The following is a 22,617-nucleotide window of genomic DNA, read 5'->3' on the forward strand; positions in this document are numbered from 1 at the left end:
CGCACATCTTGGTTTTTCTCACTAACAAGCCCCTACTGTGATTACTACATCAGCACAGGGCTTCTACTCAATACTCACTTGTAAATGTCCCCCTCCATTTACAAAGTGAGTCTCCTGTGAAAGGTGGGACAGGGGACTGGAATACCGGTAAATGCTGTAACTAGTATCTGTCTGATATTCCTACTAAATTCTAAGTCAAAACTAACTTTGAAAAAAATAATAGCTCTGCTTTCTCCTAAAAAGGTGATATAATATTTTAGGATGGGTGATTTAGTGGCAGGATGATCTAAAAGAGCAGCACAGTATTTTTAAATTAGAGTGAATTAGAATTTTGAAAATTCAAAACTAGTTTTGATATGGGGTCTTATCCAAACCTTCCCCTAGTTTTTCATAAACTAGTTTAAGATTTGCGGATCAACTGTCATGAAGGTCCACAAGAGATTAACCAAAAGGCTTTTGCCCTGAGATTACCTCTGTTAATCCTCAGAGTTTAAAGAAGTGCCAGGAAACGTGAGACAATTCAGATTCAACTATGACAAAGTATGAATGATACGTGCTGCTGCCAGGGATTTTGTATAAAGAGAAATCATTTCTTTCCAGAAAAAAATCAAGAGATTTGGGCAACAAATCACAGCCACCTGGCTTTTTTGTAAGGCAGCCAGGAAACCTGTTAAACCTGACCAGTCACCCTGACTGCCAAAGGCCTCCTCCAAAACTAACTGATCAGAAATTTTTTCTCATACTCAACCAAATATCAGCACAGTGCCTATTAAATATTTGAGTTAGTTCTCAAAGTTCCATTATTTTAATGGCTGATTTAATCGTCTACTCCAATTATACAGTAATTAGGTATCGCTTTTGGAGTTTAAGAATGAATTAATTATCAAATCTATAATCAAATTGAGTGCTTTGGTCCCATGCTGAATCTGAAGCCCCTTGAAATCAATCCTGTTTACCTTCCTTGAAATTAAAATAGCCTCCTGAAATACAATATGTTATTATCTTCCGGACATGGAATGAATTATTAGGATGGCTGTTAGAGTCAATTATTGGGATTCAGATCTCCCATTACACTATGGTTTATTTATAGGATATGAATATTGATGGAAAAGATAGAAGTGATAATTAGTTTTTGTTCTGTTTAATAATGCACATAGGGATTTCTGTTACAGGCATCACAATGGAATTATTAATCTCCATATAACATGTAATTAAAAAGTATTTTTAAAATGTGCATACACACACACACACACACACACACACACACACACACACAGAGGGACAGAGAGAGGGAGAGGACAGACTTTAAAAAAAAAAATGAATTGGAAGGATATGTACCAAACTCAGGATAATGGCCCAAGCAGTGAGGAGTGGAGTGGGAGAGAGCAGTAGTCAAAAGGATATTCTCTTTAATGCTTATTTTCATTTTCAGAAAATTAAAGTAAATTCACATTATTTATGTAATCTTTTGAAGTATATAGATAAATCAGATGAAAATAGAACATGAAAAAAGGTTCATTTTCTTTGATCTACTAACTCCATTTTAGGAAATTATCTTCAAAGTCTTTATATATAAAGCTATTTATTTTAATATTAATTGATATAAAACTGATAACATTGAATATTATTTAATGATAAAAAGAAACAAAGTATCTATACATGCTACAACATGGATAAACATTGAAAACATTATGCTAAGCGTGAAAAAAGCCAGTAAGAAAACACCAGATACTATATGATTCCATTTACACAGAATGTCCAGAAGAGGCAAAAACCATTGAGAGAGAAAGCTGAACAGTGGTTATTGAAGACTGGGCGACATTGGGGAAAATAGGAAGTGGCTGCTTAAAAGGTATGGAGTTTCTTGTTGGGGTGATGACATTTTATTAAAATTAATTGTGATGTTTGCATAACTCTGAATATGTTAAAAACCATGAGAATTGTATACTTTAAGTGTACACTTTGCATGGGAGAATTTTATGATATGTGAATTACATCTCAAAAGCTATTATAAAAACAGATTTTCAGAGAAGAAATGTTTTACTTCAATACACAACTTACATAACTCTACCAAAGTTTCTTATACAAGTATTTTCCATTTTTCAAATCTCACTATATATAATGGTTTGTTCCAAGTTTTACTAAACATTATTTCAGATATACTTTATCTTATACCAACATAATCTACATATTTATTCAATGCCATTACATTATGTCAATGAACAATTAACCATTCTCAGATTCTTAGATATTTGAGGTGTTAACTAATTTTTGTCTCTTTATAAATAGTGCAGCAGGAATACAAGGGCTATGCCAAGGCATATCATAGTCAAACTGATAAAAAGTAAACATGACACTCAGGTCTTAAAAGCAGCCAAAGAAAAGTACATACTACATTCAGGAGAACAATAATAAGAGTGATGACAGACTTATTATTATTTAATGTTGTAATCATTAAAGGGTTACAATAATGTTCAACACTCAACATTGTAAAATTCATAATATCCATCATCTAAAAATTACAGTAAGCAAAGAAGCAGAAAAATATCCACAATGAGAAGCTAGTGAACAGAAACAGTCTCATGTCTCATAGATGACAGAGATGATGAAATTAGTAGACAAGGACCTTATAGCAATATTATAAGTCTTATAAATATGTTTAAGATATATCAAAGATATAAAGGGAAACATAAACAAAATGAGGGAGGAAACCAGGAGTTATAGAAAAAAAATATTCTAACGGAACTACAAAAGATAAATACAATATCAGAAATGAAAAAATCCCTATACACATCAGGTAGGATTTACTGCAAATTAGATAATACAGAAGATCAGTGATCTTGAGACAGAACAATAGTAACAATCCAAAATGAAACATGCAGAACAAATTAAACAAGCAGCACAGATCTGAAATACAACATCAGGCAGTTGAGTGCACATGAAACTGATGACCCACAGGGAGATGAAAGAATGGTATATTTAAAAATGTGGTTTTTTGTTTCCTTTTAAAGATTTTATTTATTTATTTTAGAGAGAAAGGGAGAGAGCACAAGTGGGGGGGAAAGGGCAGAGGGAGAAACAGATTCCCACCCCCAGCTGAGTAGGAAGCCTGATGGGAACTCGATCTCAGAACCCTGAGATCATGACCTGAGCTAAAGGCAGACACTTAACCAACTGAGCTGTACAGGCACCCCTGAAAAAAATGTTTTTAAGTGACAAAATATGGCTACAAAGATCCCAAATTTGCTGAAAGATGAATTTATAGGTTCAAGTTCAGTGACTAATTCCATACAGGAAACTTCAGTATGACTAATAACAAAGTTCTCATCAGAAATTGTGGAAACCCAGAGCGCCTGCATGGTGCAGTTGGTTGAGCATCTGACTCTTGGTTTGGGCTTGGGTCCTGACCTCAGGGTCATGAGATGGAGCCCCGCATCAGGTTCTGCACTCAGCGTGGAATCTGCTCGAGATTCTCTCTCCCTCTCCCTTTTCCCCTCCCACTCATGTGTGCACTCTTTCTCTCACTCTCTCTCTCAAGTAAATAAAATCTAAAACAAAAAAGAAAAGAAACTGGAAAGCCAAGGCAATGGGAGGGCATGTTTAAAGCCCTAAAACTAATAAAACTGTCAATCAAGAATTCTATATCCAGCAAAACTGTCCTTTAAAAAATGAGGGAGAAGTTAACAAAATTAACAAAAGTTAAAGGAAGTCATTACCACTAGACCTGTCCTACAAGGAATGCTAAAGGGAGTCCTTCAGGTTTAAATGAAAAGGCATTAGACAGTAACTCACACCTATATGAAGAAATAAACATCTCTGGTAAAGGTAAATATATGAACAAATATAAAAGTCATTATTATTATATTCTTGGTTGTAACCTCACTTTTTATTTCCTACATTATTTAAAAGACATATATTAAAAATAATTATAAATCTGTGTTATCAGACATACATTGTATAAAGATGTAATTTCTTTTTTTTTATTAAATATTTTTATTTATTTGACAGAGAAAGAGAGTGAATGCACAAGCAGGGGACACAGCAGAGGGAAAGGGAAAAGCAGGCTCTCTGCTGAGCAGGGAGTCCGATGCAGGGCTCAATCCCAGGACCCTGGGATCATGACCTGGGCCAAAGGCAGACGCTTAACCAACTGAGCCACCCAGGTGCCCCTAAAGATGTAATTTCTGACAATAACATAACAGGGGCAGAGCTATATAGGAGCAGAGTTTTTGAAAGTTATTGAAGTTAAGACTGCATTAGTTCAGATTAGAATGTTATAAATTTAGGATGTGAAACATAATCCCCAAAGTAACCACAAAGGTTACTTATCCTATACTTATCCTATATCGATAGGATATATACAAAAGGCAATCAAAATGGTTAACTACACACACACAGAAACCCTAAACACAAAATAAGACAATAATGTAGGAAATGGGGGGCAAAAAAGATATAAGGCATATAAATAACAAGTAGCAAAATGATAGAAGTAAGTCATTTCTTATCAGTAATTACTTTAAATGTAAATGTATAACTTTTGAATCAAAAGTCAGAGATTGGCAGAGTGCAAATACCAAAAAAAAAAAAAAAAAAGTCCAAGTCCATGCTGTCTACAAGAGACTCACTTTAGATCTGAAGACACACAGGTTGAAAGTAAAATGGTGGGAAAAATATATTTCATGCAAACAGTAACCAAAAGAGAGCTGGGGTGGTTATACTAATATCAGACAAAACAGACTCTAAGTCAAGAACTGTTGCAAGAGACAGAAGAGGACATTTTATACTCACCAAGGGTCAATTCCTCAAGAATATGTAACAATTATAAACATATATGCAGCAAACAACAGACTCCCAAAATATATGAAGCAAACATTTACAGAATTAAAGGGAGAAATAGTTCAACTATAATAGTTGGAGACTACAATACCTCATTTTCAATAGTGAATGTAAAACCCAGATAGAAGATTAATAAGGATTGAGAGGGCTTAAACAACACTATAAACCAAATAAATATAACAGACATATACAGAACACTCCAGCCAACAAAAGCACAATTCACATTCTTCTCAAGTATACACGGCACGTTTTCCAGGATAGATATTATGTTAAGCCAAAAATTTAGTCTTAATAAATTTTAAAAGACTGAAATCATAAAAATCATACAAAGTATCTTCTTCAGCCATACTGAAATATTAGAATTCAGTAATAGAAGGAAATCAGGAAAAGTCACATAGATATTAAACAATGCCCTCTTTAATAACCGAAGGTTCAAAGAAGAAATCACAAGGGAAATCAGAAAATACCTAGAGAGGATTAAAAACAAAAATACAACATACCAAAACTTAGGAGATCCATTGAAAGCAGTGCTCAGAGGGAAGTTTCTAGCTATAAATGGCTAACATTGCACCTTGAGAAAATAGAAAAAGAAGAGCAAAATAAACCCCAAGTTAGCAGAAGAAAGGAAATAATGAAGATTAGAGATAAAATAATAGACAAGAGAAAAACAATAGCAGAATCAATAAAATCAAAAGTTATTTCTTTGAAAATATCAACAAAATTGACAAACTTTAGCTAGAGTAGCAAAAAAAGAGAGCCAATGCAAATAACTAAAATCAAAAATGAAATTGGAGACATTACTACCAATAATACAAAAATAAAAAGGGTTATAAGAAAATTATATGAACATTTGTATACCAACAAATTAGACAACATAGATGAAATGGACAAATTCCTAGAAACACACAAATTACCTAAACTGACTCAAGAAGAAATGGAAAACTCAACAGACTCATAACAAGTAAAGAGATTGCAATAATTTAAAATGTTACAACAAAGAAAATTCCAGGACCAGATGCTTTCACTGATGAATTCTACCAAACATTTAAAGAACAATTAACACCAATATTTCTCAAACTGTTTCAAAAAATAGAAAGGAAGGAACACTTCCTAACTCATTCTATGGGACTAGCATTACTTGATATCAAAGCCAGATAAAGATATCACAGGAAAAGAAAATTATATACCAGTAACCCTTATGAATACAGATACAAAAATCTACAACAAAATACTAGCAAAGCTAATCCAACAGCACACTGCGGGCGTTATACAACATTACCAGGTGGTTCAATATGAGAAAAAAATCAATGTGATACATCATTAATGAACAATAACAACAACAAAAAACATCCACAAGAAAGCTAATAAAATTAATAAATGAATTCAGCAAAGTTGCAAAGTACAATATCAATGTGCAAGAATCAACTGTGTTTCTGTATGCCATCAATGAACAATTTGAAAAGAAAATTAAAAAAACAATTCCATTTATAATAACTTCTTAAAAATTAAATACTTAGTAATAACTAACCCAAGAAGTGAAAGATTTGTATGCTGAAAACTACAAACACTGCTAAAAGAAAATAAAGAAGACCTAAATAATGGAAAGATATCCCGTGTTCATGGATGGGAAGACTTAACATTGTTAAGACATCAGTAATTCCCAAAGCAATCTACAGATTCAGTGCAATTTCAACATCCTTTTTTGTAGCAATGGATGAGCTGATCCTGAAATTCATACATACATACATGAATAGCAAGGAGCCCCAAAAGTTCAAACAATCTTGAAAAATAAAAATAAAATTGGAACCTTCCCATTTCAAAATTTACTACAGAGCCAGAGTAAATAAAACAGTATGGAACTGTAATAATGACAAACATATCAACCAATGGGATAGAAAAGAGAGCCCCAAATAAATCCTCACATATGTGGTCAATTGATTTCAACAAGCATTTCAAGACCACTCACTGGGGAAAGGACAGTCTTTTCAACAGATGGTGCTAGGGAAACAATATCCACATGCAAAAGAATGATGTTAGACCCTTATTTTACACCATATAAAAATGAACTCGAAATGGATCCAATCCCGGGATGCCTGGGTGGCTCGGTCGGTTAAGCGTCTGCCTTCAGCTCGGGTCATGATCCCAGGGTCCTGGGATCGAGTCCCGCATTGAGCTCCTTGCTCAGTAGGGAGGCTGCTTCTCCCTCTGCCTTCTGCTCTCCCTGATTGTGCATGCTCTCTCTCTCTCTCTCTCTGACAAATAAATAAATAAAATCTTTTAAAAAATGGATCAAACCCAAAGTATAAGAGCTAAACAAGTGTAACTGTATTACTAATGTATGACATTATCTCACTAAAGGGGATGGAAGCAAAAGAAGCTGACCTAAGTACTTTGGATAACAGTATTTTTGACTGGCTTACCATATGCTAAAGATAAAATGAACTGTACACAAAAACTACCTAGTTGACAAATGTGCCTCCCACTGGAATATGGGTTACCAATTCTCAAACTCCTCAATACATATACTCGGGTCCAATAAATAAGTAAATAAATTGTACATAACAGGAGGTAGGTTTCTCACTGTCAGAGAAAGAATTTATAGTCAATTCTGCTACAACATGACATATGTGTTCTTAAAGATCATCACACTGCACAAAATTGCGCAATAAAAACCATACATCTTCTGGGGGAAAAACGAGATTGGGCACAACATTCAAAAACTCACAGTGACACATTGTAAAAAAATAGAGGAACCTAACAAAAATGGAAGCATAGTTTTATGCATGTTAAACAATTAGGAAACACAGGATACTGAAATTGATATGATGTCATAAGGGCTGAACTTTGAGTTATTGTGAGTGAGAAAAGAATGGTTATCTTAAATCTCCTTTAAACAGAGAAGTTTAGGGGCACCTGGGTGGCTCAGTCAGTTGAACGTCTGACTCTTGATTTTGGCTCAGGTTGTGGTCTCAGGGTCACCAGATCAAACCCCATGTCCGGCTCTGCACTCGGCAGGGAGTCCGCTTAGGATTCTCTCTCCCAATCCCTCTGCCTCTCCGTCCTCACTCTCTCTCTCTCTAAAATAGATGAATAAATCTTGTTTTAAAAAAAATCTGTTTAGGGGCGCCTGGGTGGCTCAGTCGGTTGAGCGGCTGCCTTCGGCTCAGTTCATGATCCAGGGGTCTTGGAATTGAGCCCCACATCCGGCTCCCTGCTCAGCGGAGAGCCTGCTTCTCCCTCTCCATCTGCCTGCCACTCTGCCTCCTTGTGCTCTCTCTCTCTCTCTCTCTCTCTCTGTCAAATAAATAAAATCTTTTAAAAAAAATAAATAAAAATAAAATCTGTTTAAATGGACAAGTTTAAAACCATATATGGATGGATATGGCTTACTGTCCTTGATTCAGTGGGTGGCCCTGAACGTCACAGTTCTTTCACAGTCTTAAATCCTGGGCATGTTTTTCTTTTTTTTCTTTTTTTTTTTTTTTAATTTTTTATTGTTATGTTAATCACCATATATTACATCATTAGTTTTTGGTGCAGTGTTCCATGATTCATTGTTTGTTCATAACACCCAGTGCTCCATGCAGAACGTGCCCTCCTCAATACCCATCACCAGGCTAACCCATCCCCCCACCCCCCTCCCCTCCAGAAACCTCAGTTTGTTTTTCAGAGTCCATCATCTCTCATGGTTCGTCTCCCCCTCTGACATACTCCCCTTTTCTTCCTCTCCTGTTATCTTCTTCTTTTTCTTTTTTCTTAAAATACGTTGTGTTATTTGTTTCAGAAGTACAGAACTGTGATTCAACAGTCTTGCACAATTCACAGCGCTCACCGTAGCACATACCCTCCCCAATGTCTATCACCCAGCCACCCCATTTTTTTTTCTTTTTTATTTCAAGTTTTTATTTAAATTCTAGTTTGTTAACATACAGTGTAATACTAGTTTCAGGTATAGAATTTGGTGATTCATGACTTGCATACAACACCCAGTGCTCTTCACAGGTGCCCTCCTTAATGCCCACTGGGCACGTTCTTCTGATACTGAGAGGTAGGTCTTTTAAGGAGAGCATTTATAATAGATACCTGTTTTGTCACAATTAAAATTTTTGATCCAATACATAGCATTCTTCTTCAATTAACTTCTATATCACTGTTAGAAATTCCTTTGCTGGTCTCACCTGTACTTGTCTTTCTCAGCTGGACTCTTTGTAGACACCTGTTGGCTTTGAAAATTGTAAGAATGTTTAAAAGCATGAAAGCAGTTACTACCAGCACTAAAAGGAACCACTTTTACAGGATTTGGTAATTTCCACTTAAGATCTTTGTAAATAGGGCACCTGGGTGGCTCAGTTGGTTAAGCGACTGCCTTCCTTCGGCTCAGGTCATGATCCTGGAGTCCCGGGATTGAGTCCCGCATCGGGCTCCCTGCTCGGCAGGGAGTCTGCTTCTCCCTCTGACCCTCTTCCCTCTCGTGCTCTCTATCTCTCATTCTCTCTCTCAAATAAATAAATAAAAATCTTTTTTAAAAAGAGATCTTTGTAAATAGTGCTTTCTAACTCTGATTATGAGAATAGATGATCCTGAATTTTTCTGTTTGGTCTTCAATTCACACACCCAACAATCTTTCCATTTCTTTTAACTCTTTAGGCTTAGTTCTTATTGACTTCACATCACTTAAAATTGTTCCACCAGGGCGCCTGGGTGGCTCAGTTGGTTGAGCAACTGCCTTCAGCTCAAGTCATGATCCTGGAGTCCCTGGATCGAGTCCTGCATCGGACTCCCTGCTCGGCGGGGAGTCTGCTTCTCCCTCTGACCCTGCCCCGTCTCATGTGCTCTCTCTCTCTCTCTCATTCTCTCTCTCTCAAATAAATAAATAAATAAAATCTTTAAAAAAAAACTGTTTCACCAGAGAAGTTTCTTTTAACAACATTGTCTGAGATAATCCTCAATGTGGATTCCTTTATGCCTGTTGCTTGAGAGACATCACATGTTCTCTTGTTTCTTTCAAAATACTTCATTATTTCTAGCTTCTCCTCAATAGTTAAAGCTTTCCTTTTCCATTCATTGCTTGGTGTTTTTGAACCAGAACACTTAGATGTGTTTGTGAAATGAATGAATGGATGAATGAATGAATGAATGAATCACAAATGTGAAAGAATAGCAAAACATAACGTTGTCGGATAATACATGCAATGAGTTAAAGTAGCTATAGAAATTTGAGGTGTATGTATGTGTGTGTTTTATGTACTCCAGCATGGCTTGATTCAGCTGGGCCCAGTTTTCTCTGTTCATCTAGTGTTCCTCAGGGATAAAATCATGCAAAAGAAAATGTGAAATGGGGGCGCCTGGGTGGCTCAGTCGTTAAGCATCTGCCTTCGGCTCAGGTCATGATCCCAGGGTCCTGGGATTGAGCCCCACATCGGGCTCCCTGCTCAGCGGGGAGCCTGCTTCTCCCTCTCCCACTCCCCCTGCTTGTGTTCCCTCTTTCTGTGTGTCTCTGTCAAATAAATGAATAAAATCTTTTTAAAAAAGATTTTTAAATAAAAAAAGAAAAGAAAATGTGAAATGTACATCATGCTCAAATTATTCCTGAATATATCAGTTGCACTTGAATAAATTCATGTTCAAAAAACAAGCATTATATCAGAATTGACTATGCCAATAAGCAAGAAAGGAAGGCTAGAGTGAACCTGTTGATGTTGTAATACAGAGCTCTTTTAATATATATACAGATAATTAGGTATATACATATAGATATGTTTATACCTATAGCTTATACCTATAGATAGGTTAATCTACATAATGTATTTCCTAGCTTTGTCCACTGAAAATCAGGCCTAGAAATCATGACATCCCTGTTATCAAGGAGAGCCAACACCCAAATCTTAGTTTCTAAATACCATTCTAAATACCATTCTCAGGAATTGGGGCTCCTTGGGGAAATGGCTGATTCTTTTTTTTTTTTTTAAAGATTTTTATTTATTTGACAGAGAGAGACACAGCAAGAGAGGGGACACAAGCAGGGAGAGTGGGAGTGGGAGAGGGAGAAGCAGGCCTCCCGCCGAGCAGGAAACCCATTGCGGGGCTAGATCCCAGGACGCTGGGATCATGACCTGAGCTGAAGGCAGACGCTTAACCATCTGAGCCACCCAGGTGCCCCGAAATGGCTGATTCTAAGACTGAAGCAGAGAGAATGCAAGATGAGCCTCAGGTATCTTGTAGAGTGCCAGGAGAGGGAAAGAAGAGAAGGGATGTGTCAAAAGGACTCAGGAGTCAGCCCAAAATAGCATTTAATGGATACAGCTGAAACTATTTGAGCAATAAGACAAATAACAACATGGGATTCCAACTCAAAGATTAAATAAATATCCATGAGACCATACTAACAAAAATAATTAACTAAATACGTTAATGGGGAATAAGGAAAAAAGACTTCCTTTTAGAATTTGAATTAATGCACGTAAATATTCCCCCCCAGGAGGTGGAAGTTAATTCCCCTTGAGTGTGCACTGGTCTTAGAGAGTTTCATCTAAAGGATAGAGTATGGAAAAGAAAAAAATAGTAACTACAGAGGAAAAACCTAGTAGACAGCACTTTAACCAAGTGATCAAGGGTGATCAAGGTTAACATCAATAGTGATTAGTCATGTTGGTATCTTATGTCCAATGATAGGATACAATGAGAAAGGCACTTCACATCTGTGGTGTTCTTCATGAAACCCATAATTCCATTCTAATCATGAGACAACGTGAGGCAAACACAAGCTGAAGGTCATTTTATTCATTCATTCATTCATTCATTCATTCATTCATTCATTCATACAACATACTTGCCCAGCACTCTATAGTTACTGAAGTCATGGAAACCAAGGAAAGACAGATTGTCACAGATCAGAGAGGATTAAGCCATAAAGTAATGCAGTATCCTGGATTGGATCCTAATACAGAAAAAAAGCACCAGTGGAAAAGCTTGTGAAACCCAAATAAAGTCTGTAGTTCAGTTAAGGGTGTTGTGTCAGTGTTAATCTGTTAGTTTTGACAAATATACTGTGGTTATGTACCCAGCAGGCTATGAATATAAAGGAAAGATACATAGGAACTCTCAGGATACTCGGTACTATCTTTACAACTTTTCTCTAAATCTACAATTATTCCAGCATAAGAAGTTAAAAATCAGTTGGCATTTTAAAAATAAAATCCTGCATGGTCCTCTCAAATAAATTTAGAAAAATAGTATTCAAAACTATTCAGTACTAATTCATGATGACATCTCAGCAAACCAGAAATAGAAGAGAACTTCCTCAACTGAGAAAGGGTCTAGAAATCCTGTATCTAACAATAATGATGAAAGGCAAAATATTTTCACCCCTTAAGATCACATGTCTGCTCTCACCACTTTCATCAAACATCATACTGAACGTCCTAGCCAGTGCAGTAAGGAAAAAATAAATAAGTAAAATGCATACGATCCCGGAAAAAAAAGAAGCTAAACTGTCTTTATTCACAAATGACATGATTATATACACAGAAAAACTGAAGGAATTGTGATAAAAGCTCTTAAAACGAATAAATGAGCTTACCGAAGACATAAGATATGGAGCAATATATAAAATCAATTGTACGTCTATGTAATAGCAACAAACAACTAGGACCTGAAAGTTTAAAATGATTTCATTCACAATAACATTCAAAATAACAAATAATTGAGTAATAGCTTTAACCACCCCTCCAAAAAATGTTTAAGACCTATACACTGAAAAATTTTTTTAAATGCTTAAAAATCAAAAACATAAATAAAGAGACATACCAGGCTTAGGAAGTGGAAGACTTAATATGACTAAAATGTCAAATTTATCTATAGACGTAATTTAATTTGAATAAAAATTTCAGCAGGGTTTTTTGGTTAGAAAATGAAAATCGATTCTAAAATATATGGCAATGCAAAGGACCTAGAATAACCAAGGAAATCTTGAAATAAAACAGAAAATCAATAAGGAAACACTAGACTTGAACTATACTTTAGACCAAATGGACCTAAAAGACAATGTGTAGAACATTCCATCCAAGAGCAGCAGAGTACACATTCTTCTCAGAATGTACACATGGAACATTCTCCAGGATAGATCATAGGTTAGCCACAGAACAAGTCTTAACAAATTTAAGATTGTAATCATATCAGGTATCTTTTCCAACTACAGTAGTAGCCATTTTGAAATATGCCCAGAGAATTCTATTGTCCTTAATTAGGCCTGTCTTCAAGAGAAACTATTTTACTAGAGCCTAACCTAATGAGAATTTACCAGAGCCTAACTAACCAGGAGAATGGAAATACCCAACTGTAGCCTTCTCCAGTCTCCCACACAGAGAAGGAAAAATATCCAACACCAGTACTTTCTAGCCTTCAATGTGGAGTAAAGGAAATACCCAACCCCAGTTCCCTACAGCTTCCACATGTCTCCAGAGAGGCTCAATGAGAAGTAATTTTTAAGATCACAGCCCAGGGGTACAGGCTCACTACAAGACTGAGATCTAATCATAGGACTAGGGAATGCTTCCTTTCCCCTTTAGCCCTTACCACCACATCCATAGGATTTCTATAAAAACAGGGAAAATTATAATGGAAAGAATTTCACGTTGCAGACTTTAAGAAGAAGTCTCTAGGGAAAGCCAAAGACACGGAGGAGACAAAAATAAAAACACCAGAGGAAAATTTAGTCTCTGACACCTACACCTACAGTCAAGAGTAAACACAGCCTAACTCCTAGTCAGATAAACATAACCTCACAGTAAAGGCCTATTTACCTCACTTCTTTTAACCCTGTGGATCTTGTCTAGGTTTAAACAAAAATTACAAAGCATATTAAAGGACAAAAAGCATAGCTTAAAGAAACAGGGTAAGCATCAGAACCAGACTCAAATATGGCAGAATGTTAGATATTTCACACTGGAAATTTACTGTGGTCAGTATGCTAAGGGATCTAATGAAGAGTGGACAACATGCAAGAACAGATGGGCAATGTAGCAGAGAGATAGAAACTGTAAAAAGAATCAAAAAGAAATGCTAGAAATAAAAAATATTATAACATAAATTAAAAATGCCTTTGATGGACTCATGAACAAACTCAGTATGACTGGGGAAAGAAGGAATGAACTTGAAGATACATCAATAGTAATTTCCCAAACTGAAAAGCAAAGGGGAAAGTATGAGAGAAAAAAAAAGAACACTAATATCCAAAAAATACAGGACAATTACAAAAGGTATAATATATATGTAATTGAAATACCAAAAGAGAAAAAAACAATATAAAAATGTTTGAAGTAATCATGACTGAGAATTTTCCAAAATTAATGACAGACATCAAATCGTAGATGAGGATCCTGACAAATTACCAAACAGAATAAATACCAAAAAGTCTATAATTAGGAATATCATATCAAAAATGTCAAGAAAAGAATGGCCAATAAGCACATGAAAAGGGGCACAAAATCATTAATCACTAGGTAAATACAAATCAAAATCACAATGAGAAACCACTTCACACCCTCTAAGATGGCTATACTCAATAAGTCAGATAATAACAAGTGTTGGGGAAAATGTGGAGAAACGGGAACCTTCATATATTCCTAATGGGAATGTAAAATAGTGTAGTCATTTTGGAAAACAATTTGGCAGCTCCTCAAAAAGTGAAACAGAGGGGCACCTGGCTCAGTTGTTAAGCGTCTACCTTCAGCTCAGGTCATGGTCCGAGGGTCCTGGGATTGAGCCCCATGTAGGGCTCCCTGCTCCGTGGGAAGCCTGCTTCTCCCTCTCCCACTCCCCCGGCTTGTGTTCCCTCTCTGGCTGTCTCTCTGTCAAATAAATAAATAGAATCTTTAAATTAAAAAAAAAAGTGAAACAGAGAGTTACCATGTAACCAAGAATTTCACTCCTACATATATCCCAAGATAACTGAAAACATTTTTCTAGATATGTTTCCTCAGGCAAGGGAAACAAAAGCAAAATCAAATTGCTGGGACCACACCAAAATAAAAATCTTTTGTACAGTGAAGGAAACCATCAATGAAACCAAAAGGCAACCTACTGAACCGGAAAAGAAGATACTTGCAAATGACATATCCAATAAGGGGTTAATACCCAAAATAAAGAACTTACACAATTCAACACCCAAAAAATAATCCTGTTAAGAATGGGCAGAGAATGGGGCGCCTGGGTGGCTCACTCGTTAAGCGTCTGCCTTCGGCTCAGGTCATGATCCCAGGGTCCTGGGATCGAGCCCCACATCTGGCTACCTGCTCAGCAGGGAGTCTGCTTCTCCCTCTGCCACTCCCCCTGCTTGTGTTCCCTCTCTCACTGTCTCTCTCTCTGTCAAATAAATAAATAAAATCTTTAAAAAAAAAATTACATCTTTAAAAAAAAAAAAAAAAAGAATGGGCAGAGAACCTGAATAGGCATTTTTCCAAAGAAAACATATGGCTGGCCAACACGTGAAAAGGTGCTCAACATCATTAATCATCAGGGAAATGCAAATTAAAGCCATAATGAGATATATGATACAGTCAGAATGGCTAAAATCAAAAACAAGAAATAACAAGTGTTGGTGAGGATATGAAAAAAAAAGGAACACTTGTGCACTGCTGGTGGAAATGCAAATTGGTGCAGCCACTGTAGAAGACAGTATGGAGATTCCTCAAAAAATTAAAAATAAAATTACCATATAATCTAGTAATTTCACTATTTACCCAAAGAAAATAAAAACACTAATTCTTCAAAAAGATTTATGCACCCCTATATCTATTGCAGCTTTTACAATAGCTAAGATAGGGAAGCATCCCAAGTGTCCATCCATAGATGAATGGATAAAGATGTGATGTATATATTTACACACACACACACACACACACACACACACACACTGAAATATTACTTAGCCATAAAAAAGAATAAAATCTTGCCATTTGCAACAGCATGGGTGAAACTGAAGGGTCTAATGCTAAGTAAAATAAGTCAATCAGAGAAAGACAAATACCGTATGATTTCACTCATATGTGGAAATTTAAGAAACAAAACAAACAAAAAGACCAGAAAACAAACTCAAATACAGAGAACAAACTGATGGTTGCCAGAGGGGAGGTGGGTGGGGGGATGGATGAAATAGATAAAAGGAATGAAGAGTACACTCATCTTTTTTTTTTAAGATTTTATTTATTTGACAGAGAGAGACAGCGAGAGAGGGAATACAAGCAGGGCGAGTGGGAGAGGGAGAAGCAGGCTCCCCGCTGAGCAGGCAGGCCGATGCGGGACTCGATCCCAGGACCCCAGGATCATGACCTGAGCCGAAGGCAGAGGCTTAACGACTGAGCCACCCAGGCGTCTCTACACTTATCTTAATGAGCATAGAAATGTGTAAAATTGTTGAATCATTATATTGTACACCTGAAACTAGTATAACACTGTGTTAATTATACTTCAATAAAAATAATTACATAATTACATAAAAATTAAAAATAATAAAATAAAATTTTGTAACTATGTATAGTAATAGATGTTATCTAGATTTGTGGTGATCATTTTGTAACATACACAAATATCAAATCATTATGTTGTATACCTGAAACTAATTAATGTGTGTGTGTATGTGTGTGTGTATGTGTGTGTGTGTGTCAATTATATCTCAATAAAAATAAATCTAGGGCAGGGGTGCCCTAGGGTGGCTCAGTCAGCTGAGCATCCAACTCTTGATTTCTGCTCAGGTCATGATCTCAGGGTTGTGGGATCGAACCCCACATCAGGTTCTATGCTCAGCAGAGTCAGCTTGTTCCTTTCCCTCTGCTCCTCCCCCTGCTCGCGTGCTCTCTCTCTCAAATAAATAAATAAATAAATAAATAAATAAATAAATAAATAAAATATTTTTTTAAAAATCTAGGGCAGTGAGTGATACTGTATGATACTATAATGATGGATACATGTCATTATACATTTGTCCAACCAAACCCATATAATGTACAACACCAAGAGTGAACCATTAAATAAACTATGGACTTTGGGTGATTACGATGCATCAATGTACATTTATCAGTTTTAACAAATATACCACTCTGGTGAAAGATGTTGACAATGAGATGGGGGCAGCTAAGCATGTATTGGGGCAGAGGGTACATGGGAAATCTTTGTAGCTTCTCTCAGTTTTGCTGTGAACCTGAAACTGTTTTTAAAAATAGTCTTTAAATATGAGAGTTTTTAAAAGATTGTTTATTTATTAATTTATTAATTTGTTCATTTATTTATTTATTTGTTTGTTTATTTATTTATTTATTTGAGAGAGAGAGCACAGAGGCAGAGGGAGAAGCAGACTCCCTGCTAAGCAGGGAGCCTGATGTGGGGCTCGATCCCAGGACCCCGGGATCATGACCTGAGCCGAAGGCAAACACTTAACCAACTGAGCCACCCAGGCATCCTGAGAAAGACTTTTTTAAGTATAACGTACATCATTCAACACTGAGAAGTTGTTAGGCACTTACTATGTACCAGACACTATCAGGCTTCGGTGATAGGAGAGATGAATACAATTTGGCCTTCACACTCAAACAAACCAATCCATTAAGGAAAGAAAGCAAACAGATGAAAGAACAGTTGCAGTGCAGTGTGGTGGGGTTGTGATGGTATTAATGTTCAGATACAGTAGCGAATGAGATAAAGGAGGCCACGATTGACCCTCCTTGGTAGAATTAGGGTATGATTCCTTGAGGATTAGAAGTTGAAGGCAGGTCTTGAAGAATAAGTAGCGTTTTGCAGGGGATGTACAGAGAAAGAAAAACGCCAGACACTGAAAAAAAAAAAAATGCAAACATGTGAAGGCTTATTTGCCTACCAAAAAAAACTACTAAAACTCAGCTCAATGGTATAACCTAAACCAACTCTCTGAAACAGAACTGAGTTGCCGTCCTTGAATTAGACGTCATCAGTGTGAACCAGCTACTGAAGTTCAGGTTTCTCTGATGGAACTGTAAAAGGGACATAGTCCAGAGAGAGAGAGGGGAGCCATATAATCACCACACGTACAAACAAATTCTAACAGTAAACACTGTAAATAAGGGCATGGCAGTAACTCTTGCAGTATATAATTAACATTATGAATAAGACTAAGTGGATCTATGTGCCGAGGTAATGTAAATATCCCCATCAACTCAATCAGACCCAAATAATGACTCTAGAATAACTTATCTGGGTAAATAAAAGCTCTTATTGTTTTCACATTCTGACAACTAACTAATCAACACTCATTCATAAAGAGCACATAACTATGATTAAATATAAATTCCAGACAGGAAAGATTCATTTTACAACTTTCCCAGCTGATTAGCCACATCAGCACAATCTTGTTACCTACCCCCTTCTCTGAGGCAGACTTCATCAATCTGGAAAATGAAGGCAGACCACTGATTGGAGGGCAAACCTGAAAAGGATTAAACACTTAGCATGGCATTCTAAAACACTGTAATTATGGTGCAATTAACCATACTGCATATTAAACGTGCAACTCTGAAATGTGTTCAGACTCCCCAATTATAACTAGTTATTCTTCAAAGAATTTTGCCGCCCACATTGAATTTTCTCTAGTGCTTCTTTGTTATAATTCAGGTGTGACAGTCGCTAATATATCTAAAAGGACAGTTAATAAAAAGTAGGTATTCTTTACTGTAAACCCAACGCATGCATGCCAGGTAATACCCAACCATTACCACTAATAATCATGTTTCAGACAGGCAGATCTATTATACAATTGGACTCTGCCCTCTTTAAAACATATTTAGTGGTCAGCTATGAAGAGGCAGTGAAATTGAGGCAAGAGTAAAAGCGTAGGTAGGAGTCTAGAAACCTGCGTTTGTTTTTTATTTTCCCAACTGAGCAAGTCACTTAAACCTCTCTAAATCTCAATTTCCTCATCTGTCATTTGGGGTTTAAATCTGCCCATGATTTTGATGAAGATCAAAGGCTCAACTAACAGGAGAACACTTAAAAAGTTGATCATTTCACCCAAATTTAAGTTGCTACTCTATTATGGACTCGGACTGTGTTCTAAAAGAATGGTCAATGAAAAGGGACCTATAGAGATGTCTGCAATTATAATTCAGCCAGGCATGATATTGAAAATATTTAACCACAGCCCTAATTAATTAATTGGAAAGAAATCAGCTTTAGGCAATTGGTACAACCTGCAGAGTACAGAGCAGTTTTAGATTATCCTAGATTAAAGACGAGCAGAGAATTTTGAAAATAGGGTAGAAAAGGATACAAAAATACTGATTCAAAGAGATACATGCACCCTGATGTTTTAGCAGCATTATCAACAATAGCCAAATTATGGAAAAAGCCCAAATGTCCATTGACTGATGAATGGATTAAGAAGATGTGGGGGACATATAGATACAGATATGTATATATATAATGGAATGTTACTCAGCCATGAAAAAGAATGAAATCTTGCCATTTGCAATGATATAGATGGAGCTAGATAAGCAAAATAATTCAGTCAGAAAAAGACAAATACCATATCATTTCACTCATGCGAAATTTAAGAAACCAATGAACATGGGGGTAATAAAAGGAGATGAAAACGGGGTAGAAGGGGTAGAAGAGCTAGGTGGCTCAGTCGATTGGGCATCTGCCTTTGGCTCAGGTCATGATCCCAGGGTCCTGGGACTTAGCCCTGCATTGGGCTCCCTGCTCCACGGGGAGCCTGCTTCTCCCTCTCCTTCTGCCTTGCACTCCCCCTGCCTGTGTGTGCGTGCACTCTCTCTCTGTCAAATACATACATACGTACATACATAAATACATAAAGGAAATAAAATGGGGTAGAAAATGATAAATTTCTGGCAGGGGGTAGCCAATGGCATTTCAACCTAGCTTTGTGTTAATGGCAGTAGAATTTCTACAATATAGGAGATAGTGGCAACCCTTGAAATTATTTGTTTTATTATTTGTCTTCTCTGACAGAGAGTAATGAAAAGAGGAAATATGTCTGTCTTAATCATCTCTATATTCCTAGTGAGCACAAAATCTGCTATAGGAATTCGCAAATGTTTGTTGACTGAAGAAATGAGCAAAGGAATGAACAGACATTTCTGCTCTATTCTTCAACGGCCAGACAGGTCCAGAATACTGTGTTCTCAGTGCCATGATTTAAGAGAGCTAGGGATAAAGGAGACGGTCTACAGTTAAGGAAATGAGGGGCCATTAGATACTAAACATGTCATGATATATCTTAAAATATTTTAGTATAAAAATATAACATATCAAAATACATGGAACAAAGTTGTAATAGTACTAAGAGGGACATTTATACTGCTAAATGCTTACATTAGGAAAAATATCTCAAATCCATAATCTAAGTACCTCAAAAAACCATAAAAAGAAGAGCAAGATAAATCCAAAGCAAGCTGAAGGGAGGAAATAATGACATTAGGAGCAGAAATAAATGAAATTGAAAACAGAAAAGCAGAAGAGAATATCAACAAAACAAAAAGCTGCTTCATTAAAAAAAAACCAATAAGACTGATAAACTTCTAATATGCCCCTGAGAAAGATAAAGAGAGAGAAGACATAAATCACCATTATTAGGAATGAAACAGAGGATATCACTACAGCCATTAAAAATATAATATGGGATTAAACAGCCAATAAGTTAAAGAAGAAATCACAAAGGTAATTGGAAAACTTTGAAATGAATAGAAATGTATGAGATGTAGCAAAAGCAGTGCTCAGAGTGAAATTTAGAGCTATCAATGCCTACATTAGAAAAAGAAGATCTCAAATCAGAATCTTACTGTACATCTTAATGAACTAGAAAAGAAAAGCAAATGGAACCCCAGAACTAGCAAACAAAATAGTAAAGGTTATAGCAGAAAAACAATTAGAAAAACAATAGAAAGAAAAAATAAAACCAAAAGTTAATTCTTTGAAAAAAATCAACAAAATTGACAAACTTTCGCTAGAACAACTAAGAAAAGATGATTCCATGACTAACATCAAAAATTAAAGTGGAGACATTATTACTGAACTTACAGAAATAAAAAGGATTATTCAATGATCTATTTTATACCGAAAAATTAGGCAACCAGGATAAAATGGACAAATTCCTAGAAACACAAACTACCGAAACTAACATAAGAAGGAATAGAAAATCTTAACAAACCTCTAACAAGTAAAAAGATCAGATCAGGAATAAAAAAATCATCCAACAAATAAATGCCAAGGATTAGATAACTTCACTGGTATATTCTACCAAACTTTTGAAGATGAATTAACACCGATTTTTTTCAAACTCTTAAAAGAAATAGGAGAATGACCACCTCCTGACTCATTCCATGAGGCCAGTGTTAACTTGATACCAAGCCCTACAAAGACATCACAAGAAAACTATAGACCAATATCCTTTATGAATATAGAAGCAAAAATTCTCAACAAATACTAGGATACCAAATTCAGCAGCACATTAAAGGGACAATGCCTGATGATGTAATGAGATTTATCCCAGCAATGCAAGAGTGGTTCAACATGAAAATCCATCAATGTAAGACACCATATTAATAGACTGAAAGAGGAAAAAACAACCTAATCATTTTAATAGACACAGAAAAAACATCTGACAAAATCTGACATCCTTTCATGATAAAAACATTCAATACACTAAAGACAGAAGACAAACTTCCTCAATGGGTTAGAGAGCATTTATGGAAAAAAACACAACTAACGTCATACTCAATAGAAAAACACTGAAAGCTTTCCCTTAAGAACACAACAAAGATGATAACTCTCACTACTTACATTCAATGACGTTGCACTGAAGTCCTACCCAAAGTAATTCAGCAAGAAAAATAAATAAAAGACATCCAAATTAGAAGGGAAGAAATAAAATTATCTACTCCCAGATGACATGATCATAAATATAAAGATTTTTTTTATTTATTCATTTGAGACACAAAGATACAGAGAGAGAGAGAGAGAGAGCGAGCATGAGCAGAGGGAGAAGCAGAGGGAGGGGGAGAGGCAGACTCCCCGCCGAGCAGGGAGCCTGATGTGGGGCTCGATCCCAGGACCCCAGGATCATGACCTGAGCCGAAGGCAGACGCTTAACCATCTGAGCCACCCAGGCGCCCCTGACATGATCATAAACATAGAAAACCCCTAGGGATCCACAAAAACCTACTAGAGCTAATAAACAAATTCAGCAAAATTGTATGATACAAAATCAGTTCTGTTGTATTTCTATACACTAGCAATAAACAATTGAAAAAGAAATACAGAAAACAATTCCTTTTATAATCGCATCAAAAAGAATGAAATATTTAGGTATAAATTTAACCAAGGAGACATAAGACTTGTACACTAAAAATGACAAAACATTGCTGAAAGAATTTAAAGAAGACCTAAATAAATAGAAAATTCCCATGATCATGGATTAGAAGATATAATATTGTTAGAATGGTAAAGTTTCCCAAATATATCTACATATTCTATGCAACCCCTATCAAAATCTCAATGACCTTTTTTTTTTTTTGGCAGAAACATAAACCTATCCTAAAATTCATATGAAATTGTAAGGGATCCTGAATAGCCAAAACAATCTTGAAAAAGAAAAATTAGAAAACTCACACTTCCCAATTTCCTAACTTTCTATAAAGCTAAAGTAATACAGTAATCAGTATGGTACTGGCATAAGGATAAACATATGGATCAATAAAGTAGAAATAAGAGCTGAGAAATAAAACCATTCATCTATAG

At 36.0% G+C, this 22,617-nt stretch overlaps 1 protein-coding gene and 1 long non-coding RNA gene across 5 annotated transcripts in view; one reads left to right on the forward strand and one right to left on the reverse strand.

Moving 5' to 3' along the window:
• The window catches only part of LOC113921132 (translation initiation factor IF-2-like), a 54,295-nt gene that overhangs the window by 1,509 nt on the left and 30,169 nt on the right, over positions 1–22,617 (forward strand). For 2 of the 4 annotated variants that reach the window (XR_003519562.1, XM_027591582.2), the window contains exons 2-3: positions 1,754–1,852; positions 9,529–9,588. The gene's annotated coding sequence lies outside the window, so the exon portion shown is untranslated. Of the gene's footprint in view, positions 1–1,753; positions 1,853–9,528; positions 9,589–22,617 lie in introns of those variants that run through there. The other 2 variants (XR_003519557.1, XM_027591581.2) reach the window with 1 other exon arrangement.
• LOC113921168 overlaps positions 17,513–22,617 on the reverse strand; it is a 28,122-nt gene continuing 23,017 nt past the window's right edge. The window contains exons 3-4 of the long non-coding RNA XR_003519570.2: positions 18,224–18,289; positions 17,513–17,659 (exon numbers count right to left, since the gene is read on the reverse strand). This is a non-coding gene — a long non-coding RNA (uncharacterized LOC113921168). The remainder of the gene's footprint in view (positions 17,660–18,223; positions 18,290–22,617) is intronic.

The sequence above is a fragment of the Zalophus californianus genome, chromosome 15, assembly GCF_009762305.2.
Source record: "Zalophus californianus isolate mZalCal1 chromosome 15, mZalCal1.pri.v2, whole genome shotgun sequence".
NCBI lineage: Eukaryota > Metazoa > Chordata > Mammalia > Carnivora > Otariidae > Zalophus > Zalophus californianus.